General features: G+C 39.1%; 1 pseudogene across 1 annotated transcript; it reads left to right on the plus strand.

Moving 5' to 3' along the window:
* The first annotated feature begins 12,049 nt into the window (after positions 1-12,049).
* LOC308647297 (interferon-stimulated 20 kDa exonuclease-like 2) lies at positions 12,050-13,057 on the plus strand (annotated as a pseudogene). Its single transcript has one exon. The product of its transcript is annotated as an interferon-stimulated 20 kDa exonuclease-like 2 (transcript).
* The last annotated feature ends 3,175 nt before the right edge of the window (positions 13,058-16,232 follow it).

The following is a 16,232-nucleotide window of genomic DNA, read 5'->3' on the forward strand; positions in this document are numbered from 1 at the left end:
TAGGAGTGGCAACAAATCCCCATAGAAGTGCTATGGTATTAGATTGGAGGGATCCTGAAGGATGTGAAGGAACTATACAGCCCTATGTATTGGATCATCTTCCCGTAAATTTATGGGGATGAAATGTCCTAGATCAATTAGGATTGACATTAACAAATAACATCAATCCTAACGTGCCCACTACTAGGGCTAGACAAGGCTTTAGGAAAGAAAAAAGATTAAGAGAACAAGAACAAGGTATGACAGCACCAATTCAAATAGATCAAGAAATAAATAGACATGGATTGGGTTTTCAGAAAGGGCCACTGAGACAATCAAAATTACTTGGAAATCAGAAAGACCAGTGTGGGTTCCTCAGTGGCCCCTGACTAAAGAAAAGATACAAGTAGCCCATGACTTGGTCAGACAACAATTAGCGGAAGGACATATACAACCTTCCGTATCCCCCCGTAATGCTCCCATTTTTGTTATTAAAAAGAAATCTGGTAAATGGAGATTATTACAAGATTTAAGAGCCATTAATAATGAGATGGTTATTATGGGACCTGCTCAATCAGGGATTCCCCAATTGTCTGCTTTACCAAAAACCTGGCATGTTTTAGCTATAGATATTAAAGATTGTTTCTTTTCAATTCCAATTCATCCCGAGGATAGTCCACATTTTGCATTTACTATCCCTGCACTGAATCATGAAGGTCCTGATCAGAGATATGAATGGAAAGTACTCCCTCAAGGGATGGCTAACAGCCCAACTATGTGTCAAATTTATGTTAATAAAGCAATCCAGCCACTTAAAAATCAAAATCCTGAACTACAAATATTTCACTATATGGATGATGTGTTATTGGCACATAAAGATAAAAACACATTGCTATAATGTTATGCCACACTTACAAACTTATTGAAAAAGTATAATCTAGAGATAGCAATAGATAAAGTACAATTAAATCTTCTAAATAATTATTTAGGAGTACTATTATCCTCAACCATGGTCCGTCCACCAAAAATTCAAATACGAGTAGATCAACTCAAATCACTTAATGACTTTCAAAAGTTTTTGGGAGACATAAATTGGATAAGGCCTTATCTAGGCATACCAACAGGAGAGTTGGGACCTTTATTTGATATTCTAAAAGGTCCATCAGATCCAAAGTCACCCCGCATGTTAACGCCTGAAGCAAGAAAAGCATTAAAAATCATTGAGACATATATGGAAAATATGCATTTGGATAGAATTGATATAAGTTTGCCTTTATTATTTATTGTACTACCAACAAAAAATATTCCTACAGGAGTATTTTGGCAAGAAGGTCCATTATTGTGGATACATTTATCTTATTCTCCTAACACTATTCTTACTAGGTATCCTGAGGCTGTAGGACAATTAATACTCAAAGGAATAAAAGCAGCAAAGGGAGTGTTTGGGATTTCTCCCAATAAAATTATTACTCCATATACTATGGATCAAATTGATGAGTTAGCTAATGAGTTAAATACTTGGGCAATAATCATGTGTAAAACTAGTGTTTCATTTGATAATCACTTACCATCTAATCCTTTGTTGTCTTTTTGGTCTAAGCATCCTGTAGTTTTTCCAAAAATGACAAGAAAAACCCCTATCATAAATGCTCCAAATATATTCACTGATGGGTCAAACAATGGTACAGCAGCAGTAGTTACTCCTGATCAATCTTTTACATTTTTAGTACCCAAACAATCAGCTCAAAAGGTAGAGCTTAATGCAGTATTACAAGCTTTTATGATGTTTAAAGATTCTGTATTTAATTTATTTTCTGATAGTCAGTATGTAGTTAATGCTATAGTATCCCTTGAAGATGCTGGTAGGATTTCACCTTCTTCTACTGTTTTCTCTTTGTTTTCTGCTATACAAAGTCTAATCTGGGACAGAAAAGATCCATTCTTTATAGGACATATCAGGGCACATACAGGATTGCCTGGAGCCCTTAGTATGGGCAATGAACTAGCAGATAAATCTACACATGACATACATATTTTCTCCACAATAGAAGAAGCTATAAATTTTCATAAAAGGTTCCATGTCAATGCTAATACTTTACAAAAGTGTTTTAAAATAACTAAAGAACAACCCAGACATATAATAAAACAATGTCAAAATTGTGTGACATTTTTACCACAAGTTAATCTTGGAGTCAATCCTAGAGGACTGATACGTAACCATATTTGGCAGATGGACGTCACACACTTGCCAGAATTTGGAAAATTAAAATATTTACATGTTACAGTTGATACTTCTTCTGGATTTTTGATGGGCTCCCTTCATGCCGGAGAATAAACTAAAGATGTTATAGCTCATTGCTTACAAAATTTTGCCACTGTGGGCATTCCAAAACAGTTAAAAACGGACAATGGTCCTGGTTATACTTCTACCTCTTTTAAACAATTTTGCTCATCATTTGGCATTACTCACATTACAGGAATTCCATACAATCCACAAAGACAAGGCATAGTTGAAAGAGCTCATCAAACTATTAAAATGTACTTATTAAAACAAAAGGAGGGAATTGGAAAGGGGTATATATCCCCCAAAGATAAACTTAAAATAACCCTTTTTACTCTAAACTTTTTAAATTTGGATTCATTGGGACTTAGTGCTGCAGAAAGGCATCTGTGTCCAAAAAATGTACATAAGCCTAAGGTACTTTGGAAAGATATTCTAACAGGACAATGGAAAGGTCCGGATCCAGTGATAGTCTGGAGTCGGGGCTCTGTCTGTGTTTTTCCACAGGAGGAACAGCAGCCGATTTGGATTCCAGAGAGATTAACCAAAATAATTTCTACAGAAAAAGAAGATGATTTGACTCAAATCCATAACAGCTGATATCCAGAACTTCAGCTTGGCTATTCTTACATCTTCGACAGTGATCAACCAGGATGCTTTTTTCAATATCTATTTTATTATTGCTTTTTCCCACATCATAAAGTTCCATTTGATTTTTGAACTCATACAGACATAAATTAATGTTTTTCTGATCAGTTTTAATTTTTGACTATGGAGTTTTTAAACATTGCAATGGAGATTTCACCTAGGTAAATCTACAAGGCCTTTACTATTGTCTTATATGTTGTATGTTACGTGTGCACATTTCTGTTTTATGTTGTATGTCTGTATGTGCGTATGTCCATATATCATATATGAGGAACGCTCATAAAAAAAATGGATCCCAAAATTTTTTTTATTTTTCACGTGATTTTAATGGTTTAATTTAATTTGGGTAAACAGCTGTTGAAGACTATTTTAATATGTGTACAAATAAGCAGGTTAACAGATCTGTTTGTTTACTTTCACCTTTCCTTTACATTATATTTAATATTTCTGTTCAGGATAATGTAAATTGTTCTAAAAATTTTTTTCTTAATACCTGTTGAAATGTTACATTTTTTTTCTTTTCTTAACATCATTGTCAATCCCTATTTTCATCCCAGTGCCGGTGAAGACAAAGATGAAACCAAACTACAACTTCTTCAATAATTATCACAACAAACTGTATAAACTGATGCATCAATGAATAATAACTCAACAAGTAATGCTCAATCACTGAGTCGATTTATTTTGGGAGGAAATGGACATATTGATAGATTCCTCCACTTTGAACTGCTTACGAAACTTGCCTGGACTATGTATCACTTGTATGCATTGTGCTCTATTTGTTGATACAGCGAACTATGGCAGTGCTGGAGTATCTTTGCTGATGTGTCGAGCCGTCTATTGAGTTGATGTCATGGCATTTCTGTATCCTCCTCCCTTCTACTAGTGATGGTCTAATTTTGGGGGCCAACTGAGGTGAGGCAAAGAACCTCACCCCCCCACCGGCACCAAGGCCAAATTTGGGGGCCAACAGAGGTGAGGCAAAGAACCTCACCCCCCCCACTGGTGCATAGGCCTATCCACAGGTATGGCTATATACTGGACCGGTAGTCAGTGACGGGTATGATTCAGTTGCGGTGGTATCAACCTAAGACAGGAGGCTGACGCCTAGAGGTCAGTTTTCCGATGACGGGTAAGAACCATATGTTGAATTGGACATACCTAACAGGCACGGTCCCTAGCCACATTGCCTGTTGCTTAATTAAACAGAAGGGGGCAGATGCTAGGAGCCACAACCAAATAATATGATGCATGGCACTTTTTGGTTGTAAGGTGATGCCAGCTAGCCATTGAGATGATATGATTATGTTAACATTTACATTCATATGGAAATTGGACTCCTGCTGTTCACCTTGGCCTGCTATGGGACTCATGTTACGGGACTCCTGGAGAGTTCCCATTGGTTGGGGGAGGATAGTAGGAGGGAATTCTGGGGGAGGTCCTGGGCCCCGGTTCCGGTAGACGAGGGCGTGGGTGGACCGGTGTTGGCTTGCCGGGCGCGTACGGAGTATTGGTGGCTTTTTCAAAAATAAAGTTTTGTTCCTGCTTGAGTGGCTCATGATTCTGTGCCCAGCTAGACTGCGGCAAGACTCCAGATCATCTGAAGCATGTATATCCTGAATTATTTATCTGACATTCCATCTGCTGCAGATATTACCTCTTCTAAAGTTGAGTTGACCTGCATTGCTTGTGGTCCTTTCTTTCCTTGTCTTTTCATACTGCTCATGTTTCTTTCTGCTTTGTGAAACTGTTGTGTTATTGAATTTTCCCCCTATATATTTATATTGCTCTTGTATAGTTGCAAAGTCTCCCTTTTGTGGAGAAAGGCAATGTTAACAGTTCTCAATATCAATAGTACATAATCTAAGCACCCGTTTTCCTTATTACTACATTTATAGCTAGACTCTATGTCTACAAATGTTGGTTTCGATTATTGTTTACAAATATAGTCATTAGTTTCATGAAAGGCATACCGTTTCTGGTAGCTTGAAGAAAACTGAATTTCAGGTGTAGGATGTTATGTTTAGGGGGAAAGGAGTGAGGGTATGGGGTTAATGTAACTTAGTAACTTTGGAAAGCTCTAACCAATAGATGGGTAATTTATGGAAGAATGTATAGATTCAAATTCCTATCTGTATTTATAAGATTACCCTACTTATGAATAGTAAAATTTAGGGGGTTTCAAGTGGGATATAAGGAGTAAGAGGGAGTAAAACAAGTAACAAGGAAAGGAAGAGAAAAAAGAGCGGGAAAAAGAAAATAAGAGAAAAAAGAAAAGAAATAAAAATGGGGGAGGGAGGTGGGTCATATGCATTTCCTCTATAGTATATTATTTTCTTGATTCAGTTGTTAAAGACCTTTTTCATGCACAATTTTTGGTTTCACATATGTTGAGGTTGCAAGGACCAGAGGGGGAAGGGTAGAGGAGACTGGATGAATGGATGAAAAGAGAGAGAGAAGAGAAAAAAAGAAAGAAAAAAAATGTCTCTCAGAACTCTGTTTTCATTTCTTCCAGTTGGTGCTGTTGTCTATTCCTACCTTGAGTCTTTGGGTTCAGGATGGTGGTGGTAGTCAGTGTGAGAGGACTTGCGCTTCCACCTATGGCCTCTCTACTCTTATTCTCTGAGATGTAAACCAGGTGCCTGATCCACTGCAGAACCGTGCTGGTAGCCACGCCAACCGGTTGGTGGGTTTTAAGGGTTGGTGGGATTTTCCAAGATGAGTTCCATCAGTTTTTCTCATAAGGTGTTTGATGAGGTGGGGGTGTTGGGGAAACCTTACGTTTGTCAAGAGCTCGGTCAGGTGACCTCACGGGCGGGCGGCAGGGTCCCTCCTCCAGTTGGGGTATCTCCAGTGGGGTCTACTGAGCCGGCGGGTGCTGGGCCCCTTCTCCGGGTCGAGTGGTCTGCCTTCCGTGCAAGCGGGAGGCTGGGCTCCTCCTCAAGCTGGGATGGTGTGTCTACCCTAGTTACATGCTTTTCAACCCAAAAACATATTATAAAATTTTAAATATAGTAACAGAGATGACTGAGAAGATTTGTTCTAGGGGCTTCACAAAAGTATATTATGTTGGCAACTGAAGTCAAATTGATAATGGTCACTTTGTGTCATATTTGACACCAGCATGTTCAAGGCCATGTACTCCTTTTATCTACTAATTATAATTTTAGTTTACTTGAGGTGCATTCTTAAGAAAAGTCAAATAAAATACTTTCAGAGTTCTGAAGAAACTCAGAGAAATGAGAAAGTTAAAGAAAAATTCTGGACTGAAGTGTCTCAATCTCAACTACTGATTCAGAAATGCTTAAATTTTTGCATTTTTAGGAGCCCTATTTTTGTTAAAGACATTAAGAAATGTATTAATGTTAGCCTTAATTCATGATTTTAATACTCATCAAAGAGCACTGATATCTCAGACTTGAATGATTTGATACTGACATTATACTACTGGTGAAAATATTAATAACATAATGAATTCAGAGATGGGTCAATCCTTCTCATATGTAACTCCTAAGAAACACAAAAAGCACTATTCATTCTTGAGCTATCAGTACACACTATAATCTCTCAGGCAGCTGGAGTATACAAAACTCATCTACAAGGGATTACATGCATTATCAGTTGGATTTACAGCTTACTTATGCTGTAATATATTTTAATTATGTTTATAAAAGCATTCTGAAATATGCTATAGAAATTATGTTTGTGTTTTGTCATTATATGGATAGTTAATGATCTTATATAAGATTTAAGCCATATCAGACCATAGCTGAGTCTTTTACCACCCACTTTCCAAAACAAAAAGAACATTACATATTGACCCAATGATTTTATATATAAGGAATAATTCTAATAGCAGCAAAAGCTTTATTCATAAAATAATCACTAGATAATTTTACATCAGATTTAAATTTGGAATCACTGTAATTATTTGTATAATACTGTGTGCAGCAAAATGTGAGGGGGAATACTTAAATAAGGTAGACCCTGAGTGTATATTATCAGTGGACTGATAATGGGTTCACAGGAATTAGTTTATATTAGTCTCTACTGCAGTAAATATTAGGAGTTTTCTACAATAAAATTTCTACAAAATATCAAAATAAGTAATAATTATTATAGAAATTAATATTTTCAGGACAAAATAAAACCCAACCAAAGTGACCTAAATGGGAGTTTATTTCTGTAATAGCAAGAGGATCTGAAAACCTTCAGATCTCAATGACTTTCTTCATTATTGTTTCAACCAGCTGCTCTTATTTCAACATTATGTCTCCAATGAAGGAATAGGAAGGGAAAGTGGTGGTACTTACAAGCCCAGGCCAGCTGAATGAACACTCCTCAGTGCAAGGAAAGCTGGGACAGTGCATATTTGGATTTTGCATTCTCTATAGTATCAGGAGAGGGAGAACAAGGTTGAGTTTGAATGCTGAGTAAGTCAAACCTATACTGTCAAATTATATGGGCAAACATTTGGTATATGCATTAAAATGATTATTATTAAATGATTAAAAATGAAACAAGGAAAGAAAAAGAACAAGGAAAACAAAAAATCATGCAATAACAGGGGGAAAAATGCCAATAGCCTAATGTTAACTTTATATCTAATAATACGATAGCTAGTTAAAAACAAAAACAATAAATCCTATGCATAGGAGAAAAAGGAGGATATGCATTAAAATGTTAAAAAGAGTTGTTATTATAATGATTGGGAGTATAATTTCATCTTTAATTTACATTATTTCTTCACATTTCTGATAGTGAAATTAATTATTTTAGATTTTTAAAAATGAGGCTAGGGCTTCAACATATGTATTTGAGTTGGAAATAGTTCAGTCCATAGCTAAGAGTGATAACCTATCAAGGCGGAGATATGCCTACTTAGATATACTTAGGAATTTCCAATGCCTTGTTTATTTCATATATGCCATTATATTTTCTGTTTCTGGAATCACTGTAGGAACTTGAAAGTAAAAGTCAAAAAATCTACTCCATTGCTTTTGAAATGAATGCCAGATTCAGGAGACAAAACCCACATAAATTCAACCAAACCTAAATAATTTATATCATTGAACCTTGTGGGAGTAAAGTCCTAAAATAGTTTCTTTAAACCAGAAATGGCATATTATCTCTTACTTCAAATTAAAGATGAGGAAACTATAATTAACTTTCTCTTTATTTAATAAGATGCCTGTGTGGTATTATTTTAGTGAACAAATATATTAATAAATCCTTTCATAGTTTACAAATAGCATCAGTCACTGTCACTTAATTCTATTTTTCCTATAATTCATCAAGTTCCTTAAGCATGAAATGGAGTTTCAAAATTTTAATCCTCATGATAAGGATTTAAAAACAACAACGTAAAACACTGAAAACTAAAAAGCATAATGACTTTGAAAAGAACAAAGAAAATTGTTATTTAGATGCCAGTTCCCTGTCTGGGAAGGGACTCCAACACTGCCAGATAAAGATAACAGAAAAGTGTTAGGAACCTATCAGAGCAGCAGACTAGTATTCCTAATTGCAGGCAGTTCTACAGTATTAATAGGCATTAAATCCAGATTTGGGGGCGCTATTTGGTCTAAGAGGAACTGAATTGCTCCAAAGAAGGAACTTACTTTGATTGACCTCCTGCCCTCCAGCATAAATTACTACAACAACAACTGCTAGATACCATCATGCCTTAGGGGTCGAAGTCTTCAGCTGGTGCACACTTCAGTGGAGAGAAGAGAGCTCTTCTCAGTACCCTGCAGCTTTAGGATCAGTGCCTGCTAGAGCCACAAGCTTTGTCTCATGAGAATTAGGGAAAGTCCCTGTCAAAGCCCATATCCCTCAGTCTATAATAGTACAAAGTCCTGGCTTCACCTCTACCTGTCCATTGGGAGATGGGAAAAGACCTAAGTACTTTACATAACTCCAGGAATGTGGCTACCAATCTCTGGCACCATCTGCATTCATCCAGCAGGATGTGGAGAAGGTCTTATTCCTAAACCACTGCCCCAGGACTCCAGCTGCTGGTGCAAAAAGTCTTGGCATCACCCAAGTTTATTCTTTGGCATCATAGGAAGGTACCATCCATGTCCTCTGAGTTCTGTACCATAGATTCCAATGCTACCAGACTCATCACCACCAGAGTTTGCCCTGTAGTGACCTCTCCATCCATGTTCCACAGATCCAGGATTATAGACACCAAAACCATGAACCCTAGGACCACCTGTGCTTAACCCACAGGACCCGGGAGTGGGTCTCCTCCACAGACCATGGACTTCATACCACAGCTGCTGAGCCAAAAAGGCCCGGGACCACATGGAATTGTCTCTTGGAACCTAGAGAAGGTATCATCTGGGTCTCCCAGATCAGGTATATTCCTGATGGCCAGGAAGCAGAAAAAGCAACGGAAAGGGGTCACGAGAAAGATAAACACTTCCAGTGCACATCCCCAGTGACCCACCCCTTGCAGCCATGTCCCACCTGTCTTCAGTTACCACCCGGTTAGTTCATTTAAACTACAATGGAATGATTAGGTTATATTTTTCAGACTCCAAAAATTTGACCTCCAAACATTCTTGCATTAACACAGGGGGATACTTCATATCCAGTCCATAACACTCTACCCCGACCTCCAAATGCTAAGTCCATCTCACAATGTAAAGTGCATTTAGATCATCTTCAAGAATCTCCATAGTCTTAACAGGTCCAGCACTGCACAAAAGTCCAAGTCTAAAGTCTTCTCTAAGATTCAAGGCAAATACTTGGCTGTGATATCTCCAGTATATACTGGATATATACCCAATATATAGTGGCACAGAGCAAAAACTCCTATTCCAAAAGAGGGGAATAGGGGAAGACAAAGAAAGGATGGAACTAAAACAAAACCAAAACCCAGTCTGGCAAACAGGTCTTGTAACTCAGTGTATGGCATCTATGACACATGATGGCAAGATGTACTCTCTAATGGGTTTGGCAAGTCTCACACCTTTGGCCTTGCTGGTTAGAGCCCCCATAATCTTTCTCAGCCTGACTCTTCATAACTAGCAATTTTCTCCAGCATACAGTACACATAACTGGCATATCTTAATTCCTGGAGTCTCCACTCCAGTTTCAGTTCCTTCCCACAGCATCATGTATTGCCCTCTCAGGTACAGCATGCAGAGATTCTGACCCTGCTACTCTTTGCCTGGCCTCCCATACCTTCCTTTTAAGTCTTGGTGAAAGCCTCCATAACCCTCTAACTTCAGCATTCACCATTCCTGCAGAACCTGCATTATGTTGTGCCGCAGTCTGGCTGGGCACAATTCAGGAGCCACTTGTCAAAAGAAACAAACTTTATTTTTAGAACCACACAGGCCAAACAAAACAGCTCCTCAGGAAAAACCCACTGCCACCACCGGCTTCCCACAAGCCTCTCCCTCAACCACAAGCCTCACCACCTCCCACAATCTTCCTGCTCTTGAGGCCGATTGGCTGGGTCACGTGGGCGGAGCCAAAAAAGTCCCCCAATGAGCAGCTCCGTGGTCTGCAAGGGCAGGGAAACAGCCCAATGAGCATCACCACAGAGGAGCCAATCAGCTAGATGTTGCTGGGGCTTCTGTGAGCCAATCATCAGCCAGCAGCTGGAAGTTTGCTGGCAGCTGGAAGTTTGCTGGGGCCCCTTTGGCTGTGGCTCTCAACAATGTTGGATAATGCCAAGGTCTGCTGCCAGCTCATGCAGAAGCTGGGCCTACTTGGATCATGGCTGTAGCAGCCTCTGAGTACCTAGATGGCTGAGTATGCTGAAACAACTTCCTAAGCACAGTCTTCTCAGTGGAATTTTTATCTTTACAACCTTGAGCCTGCTATGCTTGTGATCTTGCCAAAGAATGAGATGACCATAAAGCATTTTTCTTACTATCTCTGTATAAAGCACTTTTCATAACTTTAGTGACTATAATCTCTTTAACAATCATACCTTCCTTGTCCCAAGTTTACAGACATTTTTCTGACCCAACTGCAAGTTTTTAAATTCGTTATTCTCTTCTTCTGCTCCTCATTATCCCAGTATACCTGGCTAAAAGCTGATAGCAGTATCCATGCCACCACATAAATGCTGAGCTACCTTGAAATTTCCTCTGCCAGATAATTTAGTGTATCACCTTTAAATTCCTATGTCCTCAGAAGATGTAGACAAGTTCTTTGTCAGAATATATCACAAATGGCATCTATTCCAACTCCTGATCAAACTCCTGTTTCACTCTGAAACCTTGTGATCAGTCTTTATTTTCTTCATCCTTATTGGCATTCTGGTCTTCTGGGCTCCCACTAGAATTGTCCTTTAAGATCAGTTTACTGTTCCTAGTGGGGCCCATCTTGGAGATATGCATGTGGGCATATGGGGACAGTCCTTACCTGGAGTAGGTCAAAATATGCTTGCTGAGGTAGGCTGTCTTGATTGTTAATTCCCTGCTACCCAGCACCTCTGGCATGTGGTATCAAAGGTCTTGCCTGGGAGGACTTGAGTGACATACATGTAGAGATTACCTCCCAACCAAGTGGATCTAAGGGAGAGGAGTGCTTGGATTTTTGTCTCTATTCATGAGTCCACGACTCAGTTGTCACCTGTGCCATACTCCTCACTGCTTTCGAGCATATTAGACATTCTCTTTCTAGTCAGTTTACAAAGCTCACCTTTCTAGCTTCTTGGATGTTGGGCTTCAAACTTGACAGGCTCTTTGGGTCCTTCTTTTTCTTTGATGCTGGAGATGGAACCTAGGGCCTTCATCATGCTAAGCACTGCCCTCTACCACTGAGCCTACCCCTTTCATTTTACAAATGAGACTGAGACCTAAAGAGGTGAATTACATTACTAAGATCATGCAGGTGATGAATTGTGGGCCTTCCTGGCTCATACCAGTGTTCTTTCCATCATTTAATGGTAAAGTTTTATTTCCCCTCTGAGAAGCTGTTTTGATGTCTTCCCTCTCTTAAATCCCCAGAGATTGGTCTTATCTCATTTTTCCCCCTAGGCCAATGCGTACAGTTACCACTTTCTTCCCCAGGATTTCTGACGACCTTTTCATGTTGGACAATGTGTTTCATCATCATCTTCTTCCTATCCATGAGCCTGTCTTCCCTACTGTTCTCCCATCATCCACTGACCTCATGTCTACCATACTCCTGAATCTGGATTTTGGGGAATCTCCACCCAAGAAGGCTTTAGAAGGAAATATCAAGCATCAAAAATGTTTTGTTAAAAAGTGGTGGCTCTTGAAACAGAGAAACATTATCAATAAAAAGAAGCAGACCTCCAGCAAGGTGCCTAAGTTGCACTCAGAACATGCAAAAAAAAAGGGGGGGAAATGTGAGAGTGGATGGCACTTGGAAGATTCCTTCCCTTTCAAAAAAGAAGACAGCTGCACCCCGGAATGCACCAGGGTTGTCTCTAGACAAGAAAGCTGCAGTGTCTCGACTGACCCCTGCCCCTTCAAAGAAGGCTAATTCTGCTGCAGCTCAAGTAGATTTGCTGGGTGAGTTCTAGAGTGCCCTTCCAAAGATTAAGAGCCACTCAACTTGCTCCCAGAAGAACACTCCTTAGAACAATGCTACATAGAATTCCACCAGAGCTTACTCAGAGGACAAGTGTTCTGGAACATCCCAGAATTTGCCAGGAAGATGGTGGCAACTGACTCTGAAATGACAGGGACAGGACCCAAAGGGCATGTTAGTTCCTTGCCTCAATGTAGCACAATGGAGATGTGCTTTATGACAAGTACATCCTTCTCCCTGCCACACTGTGGACTACCAGACCAAACGGAGCAGTATCTGTTAGAAGTACATGGTGAATGCTACACTGTTCAGGATTGCTTGGAGCCAGATCTTGAAGACACTCTTGGGAAAGATAATGGTGGGGCATGCCATCCACAAAGACTTCAAAGCCCTGTAGTACTTTCACACCAAATTCCTCACCTGGGACACTTCCCAAATGCCCGCCCCAACTAAAAGGCCAGCTACCTGGAGAATGCCACCATGTCTCTGAAGCAGCTCACCAAGCAGCTGCTACACCAGGACATACAGATCAGGGAAAGCAGATATTCCGCTGTGGAAGATGCCCAGGCCACCATGGAGCTGTAAAAGTTGGTTGAAGTTGAGTGGGAGCAATATCTGGCCTAGAATACCCTGAAAAACAAGCAGCTGTGGGGAGACAGAGGAAGTACCAAGGAGAAACAGGGCAGTTGACCAAAGGATGGCTCTACCAGCTTCACACCTGTGGAAACTAGACTTGTTGGGGAGATAGACTCTATGCCAGACCCACTATCCATTGAAATTTCACCTCAATTCTTGTGTCCTGTATCTGGTTAAGTGTCACATGGAAGGGGGGGTGCCTTCATGTCAGAATACAGGCCTAGATCCTTTATCTTAAATTGTGCTAGCCACGGATCCCAGGGTGCTTTGTGCCAGACAAATGTTTTTGATTTCCAGGGCAGGGCATACTGGGAAATGTAGTTTCCCACACTGCCTTACCAGTAAGGTGGTCATACATCTCTTGTTTTTTGGAGACAGGTGTGTGGAGTTGTTACCCAGGTTGGCCTCAACCTCATTCACTTAAGCAATTCTCCTGCTTGAGCTTCCTGAGTAACTGGGACTCAGCATTTTTTAATTCTCAAGTAAATAACAGCATCCTTTCACTTTCAAAAGTGTCTTGATTGGACACTGAATTGTATGGTCATGTTACTTATCCCATAGTCTGCTTTTGGCTCAGAATCTGCATCTAGCCTGCCAGTATACAACCTGCCAACTTCAGAGGAGCCACTATTAGTGAAGTTTTATTCGTAAGATTATAAGGCAGTGAGGTAAGAGTGTAGCTTAGAAATCAACTTTTCTGATTTAGAAAAGCAGTTTCTTGCCTAGAATAATAGAGGCTTTATTTAATTTAGGTTCTACTTGGGAGGTTTAGAATGAATTTACATGGTTTTATTTATTTATTTATTTTGATTGGGGAGGTGGTTTGTTTGTTTTTAATTTTTTACTTTGCTAAAACAAGCCTCTAAAACTTAAATGATTTCTTTGATTAATTTTTATATTGGAAAAAAAAGATCAGTTTACAACCTTCTACAACTTCTCCAGCTTGTACCTCCAAACATTTCCAAACCAATTTCAAAGGATTTTGAAATACATAGTCATGTTAGTTACAGCAAAAACCTCACTTCTTGATACTAGTTCCTGTGTTAATATCAGACTTTTAAAAAATATTTTTAAGTTGTCAATGGATTTTTTATTTTATTTATACATGGTGCTGAGGATCAAACCCAGCGTCTCACACATGCCAGGCAAGTGCTCTACCACTGAACCACAACTTCAGCCCCCTGTGTTAGACTTTTGTCACTGTGAACAAAATACCTTTCAAGGAAAACAGAGCAGAGAAAGTTTATTTTGGTGCATGGTTTCAGAGGTTAAGTTCATTATGAAGAAGAAGGGCCACAAGAAGATGAACCCTTCCAGGGCACATCCCTAGTGAATCACTCCCTTCAACCACACCCCACCTGTTTATGGTTACCACTCAGTTATCTATTCAATCTAGGATGAATGGATGAGTTTACAGTTCTCACAGTCCAACCTTTTCACCTCCAAACATCCCTGCATTAACATAAGAGCTTTTGAAGGACACCTTGTATCCAAATCACAACAATCCCCAAAGCAGCAAGGTTCAGAGGTGAGCTTTTAGGCAATGATTGGATCATGAGGGCATGATGTTCAGAAGATGAAACCAACTGATAGAGTAGTCCCCTGATGGTTGAATGAATAACTGCAGGATGGGTCCTAGTTAAAAATAGACCACTGGGGGTGTTCCCTGGAAGGGTTTATCTTCTCCCCAGCCCCTTCTCTCTTTCTGTCCACTTCCTAGCTGCCATAACACAAGCAAATTTTCTTTGCCATGCCTTTCACCTTGACATTCTGCCTCACCTCGGGGCCAGATCAATGGAGTTGTTTACCATGGACTGAGACATTTGAATCCACAAACCAAAATAAATCTTTATGCATCTCAGTTGTTATTGTCAGATAAGATGGCAACAGTGATAAAAAGCTAAGTAATGTACAACTTCATTAGAGATCTTATTGACATTAAATAAATGAGAGAATATATTATGAACAAACATATACCAATAGATTTGAGAACTGAAAAGTTCTCAAAGAAAATCTATAAAAGCTTATCAAGAATAAAATAAAATTTGAACAATTTATAGTCTATAGAATGTGTGAATATCTTAACACCAAGAAATTGAAGAAGGTCCGCATAGCTTTGAGATCCAAGTAAACATTTAAGAAATAAATTGTGTTATCTTAAACATCTCTTCAAAAAATTTGTTTTAAAAGAGTGAATACTCTAAAAATACTTTTCTTTTTCTCAGCATAGTTTTGATATAAAATCCTGACACAGGCATAATAATAACAAAGTGTGTATACACACATGCACACACACACACATACACACATAAACTTTAAAAAAATCATAGAATAACTTAATAAGCTGGCCAAAACAAAACAAAACAAACAACAACAACAAAACTGTTTCTTAAGAAACAAAGAACTGAGGAGGTCCCCGTCCAACCCGGAACCAGCAGACACCCACAGGATCCCAGCCTCTGCCATGGACTGCCCTTTCAACCATCAACTACTGTGGGATCTCAGACCCAGACCAGGTCTGCCCTCACTGACTGGCCTGGGACCCAGGTCCGGGATCCACACTGCAAGAAAGGAAGACACATTGAAAAAACAAGGGAGGAAAATGCCACAAACAAACTAGGACACTATAATAACAGAACCCATGGACAGCGAACTTGATGAAATTTCAGAGAAGGAGTTCAGAAGGTTCATAATTAAAATGATCTGTGAAATAAAGAATGAACTAAATGAGCAAATACATTGCCAGGCAAAAATTGATCATTCCAACAAGGAGATAAGAGAGCAAATACAGGTAGCAAAAGATAACGTCAAGAAACAGAGACTCTGAAAAAATATTAAAAAACAGGAAAAATTCCTTAAAATGAGGGATACAATAAACAAAATAAAAATCTCAATAGAAAGCATAACCAACATAATAGATCACTTGGAAGAAAGAACATCAGATAATGAAGACAAAATATACAATCTGGAAAATAAAGTTGATCACACAGTGAAGATAGTAAGAAACCATGAACAGAACATCCAAGACTTATGGGACAGCATCAAAAGACCAAATCCAAGAGTTATGGAATGGAGGAAGGCATAGAATTTCAAACCAAAGGAATGTACAATCTCTTCAATGTGATAATATCAGAAAATTTCCCAAGCATGAAGAATGAATTGG

Source organism: Spermophilus citellus (genome assembly GCF_964194105.1).
Source record: "Spermophilus citellus genome assembly, chromosome: 4".
Lineage (NCBI taxonomy): Eukaryota > Metazoa > Chordata > Mammalia > Rodentia > Sciuridae > Spermophilus > Spermophilus citellus.